Source organism: Triturus cristatus, chromosome 9 (genome assembly GCF_964204655.1).
Source record: "Triturus cristatus chromosome 9, aTriCri1.1, whole genome shotgun sequence".
Classification (NCBI taxonomy): Eukaryota; Metazoa; Chordata; class Amphibia; order Caudata; family Salamandridae; genus Triturus; species Triturus cristatus.
Window position 1 is genome coordinate 925,658,164 of NC_140592.1, and position 13,653 is coordinate 925,671,816.

General features: G+C 50.1%; 1 protein-coding gene across 1 annotated transcript in view; it reads right to left on the reverse strand.

Annotated features, from left to right (window-relative positions):
* Window positions 1-587: 587 nt before the first annotated feature.
* Window positions 588-13,653, reverse strand: part of LOC146799074 (uncharacterized) — a 94,571-nt gene continuing 81,505 nt past the window's right edge. The window contains exon 3 of the transcript XR_014968841.1: window positions 588-803. The gene's annotated coding sequence lies outside the window, so the exon portion shown is untranslated. The remainder of the gene's footprint in view (window positions 804-13,653) is intronic.

Genomic DNA, 13,653 nt, shown 5'->3' on the forward strand with positions numbered 1-13,653 from the left:
AGCTTTGCATCTCTAATGAGCTGCAAAGTGGGCGTTCCTGACCTAATATGACAGGAAAAATGTCGCTAAGCGACATTTCTCCTATCATCAAGCCCCACGCTATGAAGCATAGCGGCAGGAAAAGTAGCGATAACCCCTGTTATCGCTACTTTCCTTACACCTGCTTCAGGACTGACTTAGCCATGATATCCTATGGAAGGTGGATATCATAGCTAAGTTTGTGAGTCCCTATCAGCAAGCTAACGCCACATTGCGTGAGATTATCGCTGGGTTTCCAGCGATAATCTCACTTTAGGCAGTTAGAGTGAGGATTTTAATCGCTGAGGAGATAAGCGTTGCTAATAGCACGGTATCTCAGCGATAAAAATCCACGTTACCCGGCGATAATTATCCTCACGCTAAGAGCGCTGAGCGATAATTATCGCCGGGTGTTGCTGATATGCCCCGTAGTACGTTCACTATAGGCTGATGTGATTTTTCTAAAGTTTATTGTTCCAACACAACAAAAGGAAACACACCTTACATAGCCATAGTACAAAACATAATAATGATTCAATTTTCAAACAGATGCCCATGGGAGTGATGCTTTTGAAGGCGAGGGGCTTGAGGATTCCCAAATGCAACTTGACGACCTAATAGATGATGACAGCCATGACATCATCCCCCCCAATTGCATAACATGTGCCCCACAGTGCAAGTACACCCACAGTCAGCAAATATAGTGGGTGCAGGAAGCATACAGAATGTGATCCAGGAACCTGTAGTTTGGTGGCTTGGAGGCATCGATGCTCAAAGTTCAGCACCTGCAACAGAATCAAAAACAGCTGTTTGTACAAAAGTAGAATTATTGGACATAGTATAACCACAGGATTAGAAAATGTTGCCACAACCCTAGCTGAAAATCACACTACCATGAATGTAAAGATTGACAATCTTGCAGATGCATTAAAGCCTCTATGCACAGATCTTAATAAAGACCATGCACATCAGAGACGTAGGGAATGGCAACAGTCTGCCTCCATTGATAGATTGACAAGGTCAATAATCAGACTTGCACATGCGACATCTGTGTTTTCAAGGAGTACTGTCAAACTCCAAGTGGAAATGGGGCACTACAGCTGTAATGTGGCCCGTGGATTGATACAGATAGCACATTCTGCATAGACATTACAAACCTCTAAGATAGCAGGTGGCAGTCAGGTAGTACATCCTGAGAGTGAGGACCACTCTAGTGTCAGTAGTATTTCTGTCAGTGACACAATAAGTGTGCTTAAAATCAGGCATCGCAGTGTTGGAGGTGTAAATATGGTGTGTCAGCACTTCTAGTCCTCAGACTGCAACCTACCTTCTCCAGATGAGGAACTTGATCCTCCGCACTGTCCGCTCCGCTCCGATCCCTCTCGCGAGCGGATCGGACTCTGCTGTGAACGGTCTTCTCTCCTCCGCCGGCCCCAGCTCTTCAAAATGGCGCACTGGCGGCTCACCGCGCTTAAAAGGACGTTCCCCTGCCTGGCGGCCGTGCCTGCTCAAACCCGCCATCGGAGCCCTCAGCAAAGACGCCTTCCTCCCAGGACCCCCAGGGACCCTCCGGTGCTGGGGCAGCGTTAGGTGACCGTGGGAGTCGGTGCTGCCATCCGCAGCGGCCTGCACTGGTGCCCCGCTGCGCTGAGCGGACTGCAACCAAGTGAAGCCCGCCGCGCCTCGGCTGTTACCTCCGGACAGTGGCGCTCGTCGAGACCGTTCTTTGCGGCCTGGAATTGCCGCTGTGACTGGGAGAGAGTCACGCATCACCCCCTGAGGCCGCGGGGGGCACAGCTCTGCTTCTGGGGCTGCTGTGTTCTCCACCTGAGGGACCTGACTGGCGAAGTGGAGCAGCTGCTGTGGGACCGCCTAGATTTCAGCAACGGCCCTCGGGCCCCACACAGACGGTGAGTGGAGGGGATCGGCCACTAAGTCGGGTGGCGGCCGAGGTGACAGGACAGTGCTTCGCCCCCCTCCCATTTCCTCCTCCCCTGAGGGCGCCTCCGGTGGTGTTGAGGTGGGGGCCCTGCTGGGCGACTTCTCCTGGCTATCCCGCGCTGCCTTATTGGCCAAGTCAGACTGGTCGGGGCGGCTGCCCTCCCTAGGGCCCTGGATTCTGGGGGCGTCCTGCCCGAGGTGGTGGCCCTGGTGGCTGAGATGCTGGGGGTAGGGTTCGGCCACCAGGTCGGGTGGCAGGTGCAGGAGGAGCAAGGACATCAGTGGCCTGGCCCCCCCTTCCAGTGGCACGCTTCTTTCTGGGGGTGCCTTCGCGAATCCACCGGCCTGGGACTACATCGCCTTGGACTGGCCCCCCCTGTACTTAACTGAGTCCTCCATCTGCCACTGTTGTACTGGAGCGCCGTGGAGGCCTCCTCTTTGATGCTGGGCCCGCCGGCTCCTGGGTTCGCTGGCCCCCGGGGCTGCAACGGGCGTTCCATACAGACCGTGGCCCGCCACTTGACTGCCCTCATTGAGGAGGCCTGGGTCCGGCAGAGGTTGTTATGAGGGGGGGCACGGTGCCCTCTCCATCCTTGATCGCACTCTGCCCCATCTGCTCTGGATAGTTTGTGTGGGCCACAGGCTCCGCTGCGAGCGTTAGCCCCTCCCGGGGCCCCTCACTGCTATGGGTGGTTCCATCGGAGGTGAAGTCATCTGCTTCAGACTTTGGGGACAGGCTGGAGACAGGTGGTGGTGGTGGGTGTCTGGCCAGCCTGGTCACCCTTCGCTGAGGAGCTCTGCCTGACCCCGAGGGTGGTTCGGAGACACGGCTCACTTCTGCCCCCATCGGGGACCCGAGGGGTTGGACTTGGATGCCTGGGCCCGAGCATTGACGGCCTAGGTGTCCGGTGGACCCCCCTCCCACACTTGCTCCCCAATGGATCAGCCACCCACCCGAGATGGGCAGAAACCACCCGTCCAGAATCTGGTCCCTCAAACCCAAACGAAAATGGATCAATTCACCATGTAAATGTTTACTTTCTATCCCCAGAATCAAAAAATCGCGTACTGGCGGTAAAGCTTTTTCTTATCTGGCTCTGGTTTTCCGGAATGAACGACCACAACATCTCCGTGCTGACATGACTATCTTTCATTTCAGAAAGCTCCTTAAAACCTATCTCTTTTAATCAGTTCGCCGATGCAGTAGGACTGTTACAAGCGCAGAGATACCCCTTGAGGTGATTCAGCGCTATATAAAATCATAAATCAATCAATCAATCACCACGTCGGACCGGGACCCGGGAGGCGAAATACCAGGCATGCCGGGCGCTGCCGGGGGAGATCCCTCCAACCATCCTTCAGGCGATAACCATCTCTCAGGCCTCAGTAGAATCTAAGATCGGCGAGGTGAGGGTGGATGTGGCTCTCATTCGTCAGGATCTGAGCAACACAACAGCGCGCATCACGGAGGCGGAATCCCGTATCTCCGCGGCGGATGACGACATCAGCCAACTTAAGACTCAGGTGGCCCGTCTCCAGACCCAGACCTCGGAGCTCCACCGTAGGGCTGAGGACGCCGAAAATAGATCGAGGAGGAATAATCTGTGTCTCCTGGGGTTTCCCGAGGGAGTGGAGCAAGGCCACGCCGACACGCTCGTGGAGACCTGGGTGTGCTCTTGGATGCTCTTGGATGCCTTGTCACCATGGTTTGCTGTTAAACAGGCTCACTGCTCCTTGGTGCCCAGGCCTCTGCCTGGGACCCCTGCCCGACCCATAATCTTGAGTGTCCTCAACTTTCGAGACAGAGACGCCATCCTTGGGGCCGCCAGGGCACGGGGCCACTGCACTCTCAGAATGGCAAGATCATGGTTTTCCCGGATTACACCAGGGAGGTGCAGGCCCAGCGTCGGACCTACGATGAGGTCAAACAGAAGCTTCACAACATGGGTCTCCGATACGGTCTCCTCTTCCCGGTCCGGCTCGTGGTCATCTTCCAAAACAAGACCCCTTTCTTTGATAACCCTCAGGTGGCGTGGACCTGGCTCACGGAGGAAAGGCCCCTTCTGCCCTGGCCGGCTTCCTCCTCCACCCAATGGGCTCCTCAACAGCCACACTCGACCCTCCCCAAACCCCAGTGGTGCCGGACAAGGTCCCGCAGGAAGACCGACCGTCATAGGAAGGCATCCCGCTCTCCGGGTGCGACATCCCAGCACCCTCCATCCCGAGCCTCGACCCGAGGTTCCAACACTCCCAGCCCGGCCACCTCACTGATTGACTTGAGTGACCGCCCAGGTCCCTCGAACAATTTGCACCACACCATTTCCGACTCTGACCTGTCTAGGAGCCCGATGATCCAAGGAACCAGAGAATCTGAGTTCACCTGAACGTTAGCACATGGCGAGAGCGCTTTCTCATAACCCTCTGAGGCGCCAAAAAGGCGATGGTCTTCGAACTTCCCACGAGGGGGTGATCTACTCTCCTCGAAACCAATAGTTTCATGAACTACTCCCTCCTTCACTCCCTGGACTCAATTTGCATTCTTTGTGTTTATTTGCCCAATGCGTAGTTGCAGCTGTTCACGATTCTCTTATCCAATCACATGGAGGGGGGTCCGTCTCTGCCACAGTCATGTTCCACTAATCGTTCTAGCTTAGCGACCAGACTTCTTGTTGTTTAACTTGTTTTCCTTTTCAGGGCGACAGATGCTTCACGTTCGGAAGTGTAGGGTGGGGGGAGTTGGGGGACAAGGGGGGGCAGACCATTGTCTCCAGTTCGTTTGTTGCTTTTAGCCGCCCACGGGCCAATGTTCTCTGTTCCTTCTGGTAGCCACACATGCATACACGCCACTGGTGACGACACAAGACTCACCTCGAAGCACACCGCCTGCCCAGAAGCCCCGGCTAAGGGAACATGTTCCCACCGGGACCTGACACTGCCTACGCTTGCACCTCCTCTTCCCTATATCACCCACCACGATGGCGACCACCCTACCTAGGTCCCTCCACGTTCTTTTGTGGAATGTCAACGGCCTGCTGGATCGCATAAAACGCACTGTTGTCCTACGAAGCGCCCACCGGAATGCACCGGATATCCTCTTTCTGCAGGAAACACATCTCCTGGGCTCACAATGCAATTTCCTCGCCCGGTATGGGTTCGACAGGGTCTGGCACTGTGGGTTCACGTGGGGCTCCCGGGGGGTGGCCATTCTACTCCGGAAAGGGCTGCCCTTCACCCTGACACAAGTCGACGCAGACGCACAAGGCCGCTATGTGGCCCTGACGGGTAGGATTGAGGGACACCCCATTAATCTTCTATGCACATACATCCGTCCCGCCGTCATGGCCCCTGCCCTCCACTGCCTCACACTGGTGCTTTCCTCCTTCCCACAAGTCCTGACAGTACTAGGAGGTGACTTCAACGCCGACTTACAGCCCTCACGCGACACGACCGGTACCCCATCGGCAGCCCGCCTTGCCTCTGCAAAACGCCTATCTGACTGGTCCTCGGCCCTGGGTCTCTGCGATATGAGGAAAGATCGAGGGTAGTGCCCTCTTAATTTATCAACGTTGATAAATAATAAACGTCAAAGGATTTTTCGAATAATTATCACGTATTTGGTTTTATTTGTATTTCTATAGATAAAGTGCAGATATAAATTATAAAGAGAAAAGCCGACACGTGTTTCGCCCTAGTGGCCCATTGGCCGTGGGCTCTTTCAAGGCTAAAGTGGAAGAGTTGCAGAAATAGGGATTAAAGTTTGATTGCGATAGTTAGATAGATTAGAGAAAAATAGGGACACAGTGTGAGAGAGAGAGAAAGGAAGAAAAATTATTTACCGAAGAGAAGAGATAGTGGTTTGGGAAGAGAGAGACACGAAGGGGGTAAGGACAAGGGAGAGAAGGAAAAATTGAGAAAAGAAGAGAGAAAAGAAAACATAAGAACAATTGAGAAGGGAAACAAAAAAGGGGATTACATGATTATACTTATTAGCAATGACATACAACTGTTATATATAACATTGCATAGGAGAGAATATCATGTTGAGTATTGATATACATGATAATTGTAAAGCCATATATAGAAACAGTATATTAATGAACAACAGATACAGTTACCATATTAGATACATGTGGACATGAGTGGGAAAGTAAGAAAAACAAAACAAAAAACTTTACAGTGATATCACCAGTATTGTCGAGGACATGTTAAGTGCAAGGTCATGTATGGAGCAAATATATATAAACAGGTAAAATAACATATTGCAACAGGTATGGTTTTAACCATAGTAACAGACTTGTACTATCATCAAAAATCTAAAAAGGTCAAGTGTATTGTCAAAGTGCAAAATGAACATAAATCAAGGTTAGCCTTCCTAATTAAGACCTCAAAAAACGGTGAGAAAGAAAAGAAAACACGGTAACGCAACCAAGATCAAGTGGCAAAATGAACATGAATCGAGGTTTGTCTTCCTAATTGAAACATCAAAAAACGGTACAAGTCTGTTACTATGGTTAAAACCATACCTGTTGCAATATGTTATTTTACCTGTTTATATATATTTGCTCCATACATGACCTTGCACCTAACATGTCCTCGACAATACTGGTGATATCACTGTAAAGTTTTTTGTTTTGTTTTTCTTACTTTCCCACTCATGTCCACATGTATCTAATATGGTAACTGTATCTGTTGTTCATTAATATACTGTTTCTATATATGGCTTTACAATTATCATGTATATCAATACTCAACATGATATTCTCTCCTATGCAATGTTATATATAACAGTTGTATGTCTTTGCTAATAAGTTTAATCATGTAATCCCCCTTTTTTGTTTCCCTTCTCAATTGTTCTTATGTTTTCTTTTCTCTCTTCTTTTCTCAATTTTTCCTTCTCTCCCTTGTCCTTACCCCCTTCATGTCTCTCTCTTCCCAAACCACTATCTCTTCTCTTTGGTAAATAATTTTTCTTCCTTTCTCCCTCTCTCACACTGTGTCCCTATTTTTCTCTACTCCATCTAACTATCGCAATCAAACTTTAATCCCTATTTCTGCAACTCTACCACTTAGCCTTGAAAAAGCCCACAGCCAATGGGCCACTAGGGCGAAACACGTGTCGGCTTTTCTCTTTATAATTTATATCTGCACTTTATCTATAGAAATACAAATAAAACCAAATACGTGATAATTATTCGAAAAATCCTTTGACGTTTATTATTTATCAACGTTGATAAATTAAGAGGGCACTACCCTCTATCTTTCCTCATACTCAACTCTACAATGGCTCTTGGGTGTAGCCATTTACGAGGAATGTGCCACAATTAAATTGGGCCCTGACAATTGTAGCGCCGAAAGTCCATAACTTTCCACCCAAACAGCAACTCATACCTACAACCATCTGGCTCTTTAGGCGCTACGTTGCCCTCAATTACAGAATATATCGAGCCAAAAAGTGACCCTATGGCAACCTGTAGAGATCCCCGGACCTCATAGGCAGCTTTGCTGTCTGAGACTGGGACTCAGCTGCCCTGCCTCTCCCAAACGGACTCCGACTCCCTGGACCGGACGGGGCTATCTCACTGTTGCGCTCCGGCAAAATGCCCGGGCCCGACGGTTACCCCCAAGAATACTACGCGGCCTACCGAGACACGTTGGTCCTGCACATACAAGATCTGTTTAAGCACGTAGTCGAGGTGGGGGCCTTCCCACCAGAGACCGATGTGGCCACTATTGTAGTCCTCCCGAAGATGCAGCCGCGCTCCCTCGTGTGTACGGACTACCATCCCATCTCCCTTATCAATACGGAAGTAAAGCTCTTCGCCACTGTGGTGGCCCAACGGCTACGTCCCCACTTGCAAGAACTGGTGCACCCCGATCAATGAGGCTTCATGCCTGACAGAGGGACCCGGCACTGCATACGCCGTCTCCATCTCGCCCTTGCGCATCACCATCTCCTCACCCCATATCTTGCACTGCTTTTCATAGACTTTGAAAAAGCATTTGATACGGTGGACTGGGGCTACCTGGGGGACGTGTTGGAGAGGATAGGCTTTGGCCTCCCTTTCCGACGCCTCATCCGGGTCCTTTGCTATGCCCCCAAGGCGAGGGTTTCAGAGGCGTTCCCCATCCCCATCCGGAGGGGCACCCGCCAGGGCTGCCTGCTCTCGCCGCTTCTATTCACACTAGCAATGGAACCCCTAGCTTCCCTCATCCGTCAGGACCCCCTCATCTGCGGCTGGGCCTGGGATCCACACCAGATCGACAAAATTGCCCTGTACGCTGACGACGTCCTCCTTTTCCTGGCAGACCCGGAGAGCTCTGGCCCGCGATGCCTGGACACCCTTTTGGCTTTTGAACGGGTCTCTGGCCTCAGGCTCAACCCGGCGAAGTCCACCCTAGTTCCCTTGCACTCGTCCCGGGCGTGCTTCGACTGGCAGATGACCATACCCTGCAGAGGCAATCCTTCAAGTACCTGGGGGTGTGGGTGGCCCTCCTCCCGGAGCTCGAGTGGGCCTTGAACATCATGCCCCTGGTCACTAAAGCCAAGGCAGACCTCAGAAGATAGCAGACCCTTCCCCTTAATTCCCTTGGTAGGAGTGCCCTTTTCAAAATGATGGTCCTCCCCCGCTTCCTATACATCTTACAAAACATGACCACTCATCTCCCCGGCGGCTGGTTTCGGGAGTTGGACGGTGTCCTCATCCGCTTTCTATGGGGAGGAGGCAGACTGCGTGTGTCCCTAGCGCATTGCCGCATACCTCCTTATGATGGAGGAATGGGGGTGACCATCTCCAACTCTACTATCTGGCCACGAGGCTGATCGTGAACCACGACTGGTTTGTGGGAGGCTGGTCCGACCCGGTGTACCGAGTGGAGCTCTGGTCGATGGATTTTGCGCAAATCCATTCCTACCTGTATGGGAGCCCAGTCCCACTGGCTCTCCCCCCTATCACTAGAATGGTACTCATGACATGGTGAACTGCCCTACGGTACATTAAATGGGATCAGAAACTCACCAGACAGACGCCTCTGTGGAGCGGGGCCCAGCTAGAGGAGATCTCGTCCCTCCAAAACTTCCGTAAATGGGACCATATCGGGATCTCGCTGCTTGGGAACGTTTGGGTGGGGGACCATGTCAGATCGTTTGCAGACCTACAACACCGCCACTCCCTCCACTCCTCCCAATTCTACAAATATTTGCAATGGAGGCACGCTCTCCAGGCCCACATTCCGTCTCCCACCTCCTTCCCCGAATATAGTCCACTGGAGGCCAAAGTGATGATGGGGAACCTGGGCAGAGGGGGGTGTCATGGATTTACCACTCCTTGGTGAACAACGGTCCCGCGTCCTTAGACTCGCTCTGAGCCCGGTGGGAGGGGTGGCTGGGTCCCCTGGAAAACGCGGACTGGAGGGAGGCCTTTATGGCACCCAAGACCCTGATGACCTCCTCCAAGTTGCGTCTAGTCCAACTCTATTACCTCCACACGGCATACGTCACTCCAGCACGCATGTTCAGTGCCTGCCTGCGGCCCTTCCCAGCGTGCCCGCGCTGCAGCCACGCCCCAGCCGATTTCTACCACATGGTGTGGCAATGCCCCGCGCTTGCGCCGTTCTGGGCCGGGGGTGGAATGTGAACTTACACAAGCTCTAGGGTGAGAGGTCCCTCACGACCCGCTACGCCAGATCCTGGGAGTGTTCGATGGCCTTGATGGATCACGGGCCGACAAGCGCTTTCTGGGCACGGCAGTGGCGGTGGCAAAGCGTGATATCACTACGCTTTGGTCCCAGACCAGGCCGCCCACCATGAGGAGCTGGAGGCGGGGGGTGGACTGGTGTGGTACCCAAGAGGAGCCCCTCTTCGAGGTCCGTGGTTGCTCAGACCTCTTTGGCAAAATATGGGGCAAATGGTTTAATTTATCGCCAGTGTGAAGGGTCCAAATGGTCGTGTATGTGGTGAGCAACCGGCGGGGACAGGGTTTCGCCCACAAGTGTTGAATGAGTCTACATCATATTCCATTTAATATAATGTATCTGTATGACGTGTCTGATTGCTACCAATGTTTTTTTGATCTGCAAAAACTTAATAAACTTGATTATCAAAAAAATAATTAAGTGAATCCCTGAAAAGTGAAGTTTGAAGGAAGATTGCTTACACTAAACCCCTAACAGGAGAATTTATCATTTAGGGCTTAGGTTCATTGGCCTACTGAATAGTAACATTTAGTCAGGTTTCAGATTATCCACAACGTCTACCCATGATAAAACAAGCACTGGCAAAAACAAATGCTAAGGAATAGGCTGCATACCTTTATATTTGGAAATGCTTGTGAATGTTTTGTACATGTGGATTACTTTTTGTGTGAAAGAGTAAAATACCATCACTCACAGAGCAGTTAGCCAATAACTGAAATGGGGTGACCCCGTGCCACATGGTGTATGGTGTGGTATGCAGAGTAAAAATGCGAATGACTAACAAAACCTTTGAAGAACAGAGTTGGTTTAACTCGTTCCGTGCTCATGACGGAACCACGCCGTCATGAGCCACGGTTGCCGTGTGCTCATGACGGAGTGGTTCCGTCATGCTGCGGCCGTTGGCGGCCGCGCCACCCACGCGGCGCTAATTCCCCGCCTGTGCGGGCGATTAGCGCCGTGGGTGGAGTCATGACGGAACCACTCCGTCATGAGCACCGCGCCACCGCACTGCCCCCCCGCACCCCCCAGTGCTGCGGCGGAATTTCCGCCGCAGCGAAGGGGTTAAAGCACGCAGATTACATGCATATTGATTTTATCAAAATCAAAAGGGTTTGGCCAACACTCAACCGAAAAATAAACAAAATTTCCTATAGAGATTATATGCACATGTGTTGGCACATTTGTTATTCTATCCAGATTTTACAACTCAGTGGCTGGTACAACAGAGCTCTTTTGAAATCTGAATTGAATCCAACTAACTTTGCAAAAAAAGTAATTTATTTGCATTGCAATCCTTAATGTTCAATATATATATTTTTTTGAGCTCTGTCTTTAAGCCTTAATTTTGCACTGCCCTATTCCTATCCCACATGTCCCCTCTACTTCGCATGCACTCTGCTACCCTTCTCTTTCTCTTTTTGACTCCTCTGGCACTTTTTAATACTGCCTCCAGGCCTCTCCCCTTTTGTGATAAATATTTATGAAGTATGAAGTTTATGAAGTATCTTTATTAACCGTTCGTTTATTTAAAATCTTTACAGTAAAAGTAGCTAAAATCAATCAATGCCCACCCCCATGCCTCCCCCTTCTTGTTACGAGATACTTTCCATGCCTCCCCCTTCTTGTTACGAGATCCTTTTTGCCTTTAGACTGGAGGTTGGTTTCATGTTACACCAATATTACAATAAAACACATTAAAAATAACTATCTGTCTCTTCTTTGCCCATTGATGTTATTGCCGATCCCTTATTGTCCAATAAACAGTCTCTGAGTTTCAAGAGCTGAGGATAGTGCATTTAAACTCGCTTCTAAGGCCTGTCTAATTAAATGGATAAACTTTGCCACTCCTGCGAGAATATATGTTTTTGTTTCCGAAAGACACCAGTCTGACGCACCCTTACACGATCTGGTGCCAGAGTCCCTTAATATAGGACGAAGCAGCCTTTATCGTTCACTCATCAGTTTAGGACAGCAACATGAACGGTGAAACCAGGATTCCCTGTGATAGTTACATAGCCGACAGGAGAATGCACCATCTTCTCACACACATACTGGGTCAAAATCTGAAATTCTAAGGGCCGTGAGCCTAATAAAAAGGATTTTCCTGCGAGCTTGGACCCCTAGTGCTTCCCGTAGATACTGTTGAGCTTTCCCCAAAGTATAGGACTCGTCCAGTGCCATTGTGATGGTATTATGGCGGTCTGCAGCTCGATCCTTTTTGAACGAAATGCAGCGGACTTGCCGTTTCATGGTATTTGACCAGGCCTTTTGCGAGATATCAGGTAGAGAAAGACTATCAGCATCCATATTTAGTGTCCCTAGTGCTTTGCCCAACTTGATATGCCAGGGGGAGTCCTCTTCTCTAAAGATTGTTGCCATGTGATATTTCAGAGTGTTATTCGAGGCTTTGAGGAACCTGATGTAGTACTTAATGAGGTCTCCCTGAAGGGCCAATTCAGGTCTGCAGAGCCCTAGTTCCAATCATAGCCTGGTATTCCTTGCATGCCTAGTTGCTTGTAACACAGATTTGTGGGCTTTGACCTGAGTGACTGCTATTAATTTGTCTAAAGCACCAGGGAATGCCAGGTGGCCATAGTTAATAGCCAGTATTAATTTTGCCCTTAGCACCCTCAGCATAGGATCTGCAGTCTGGCTGGACAGGCATTGGCTTAGGCATCTCAATGTTAGGATTGCGCTGTTGGTTTTGGCAATTCAATGTTTTGTATGTCTTGCCGGAGAAGCCCTTTCGAATAGCCAAACCCCAAGATAATCATAAGCTGCTGTTGTCCCAATTTGGTGGTCTCCTAGATTCCAAGTAGCTTGTTTTTTGTGGGGATAACTACTAAATATCATTATCTTCGTTTTGCTCTGGTTGACTGTCAGGCAGATTTCCTTGTTGTACATTCCCAGCTCCTTTAAAGCTCTATGAAGACCCACGCTGGTGTAATCCAACACTACTGTGTCGTCAGCGTACTGGAGGATTGCCACTCTTACCTTGCCTAGTCTCAGGGGAACTAGACTGGCCTCTTTCAGGGCACTCCCCATGTCTGCTGTATAAAGATTAAATAATAGTGGGGCCAGGACGCAACCCTGCTTCAGGCCACTGTTGGTATCAACTCTTGATGATAAGGCTGTGGGGCTTATCTTGACTTGAACCCAGGTCCCCTCATAAAGAGCTATGGTTGCTTTCAAATGCTTTGATGGAATCCCCCAGGCTGTCAATTTTCCCCAAAGTTTGCCCCTATCAACTCTGTCAAAGGCTGTGCTATAATCTATGAAACAGCAAAACAGTGGTGGATGCCAGTCTTTGACAGCTTGTTTGGAGAGGTAGGCCAGGGCCATGATGTTGTCCATTGTTGAGCTGTTTGCCCTGAAGCCGGTCTGATAGAATGGTAAAATTTCGTTGTTAGTTGCCCAAGCCTCCAGCTCTTTCAGTAGTAATTTCGCATAGGCTTTGGCTTCTACATCAAGCTTGGCCACTAGCCTATAGTTGGCAGGGTTGGCGTGATCACCTTTTTATGGATGTGGAAAAGAACAGATCCTTTCCATGATTGTGGTTTTATTGCTGTTGAGTAAGCATGGTTTATAGGTGGGTAAGAGTTGAGGCAACAAATGCTTGAGCTAATTTAAATACCAGGGCTGGAATGCCATTGGGTCCTGGAGCCCCATTGTTTCGCATTATCCTGATCACCCTTATTGTCTCTGATTCTGAGAAGCTGTTTCCCTCAATCGTCTTTAATCCTTCCTCCTGTTTGCTCTTGGAAGGGGTTCCGTGTAATTACTTGTTTCCGAGAACTTCTTGGGAAGGGCATACTGGGCAGCCGGTAGGCCTCTGGTGTATAGTCCCTTTATATACACTTCCCACTTGTTACTTGCGATGTTAATCTCCCTGCTCCTAGACTGGGAGTTCAAGCGATTGATGTATCTCCATAGTTTGGCATTGTTCTTTTCAAGGCAAATACTGTCAGCCATTTCTGTTCCATTTCCTTTCTTTTAAACTAG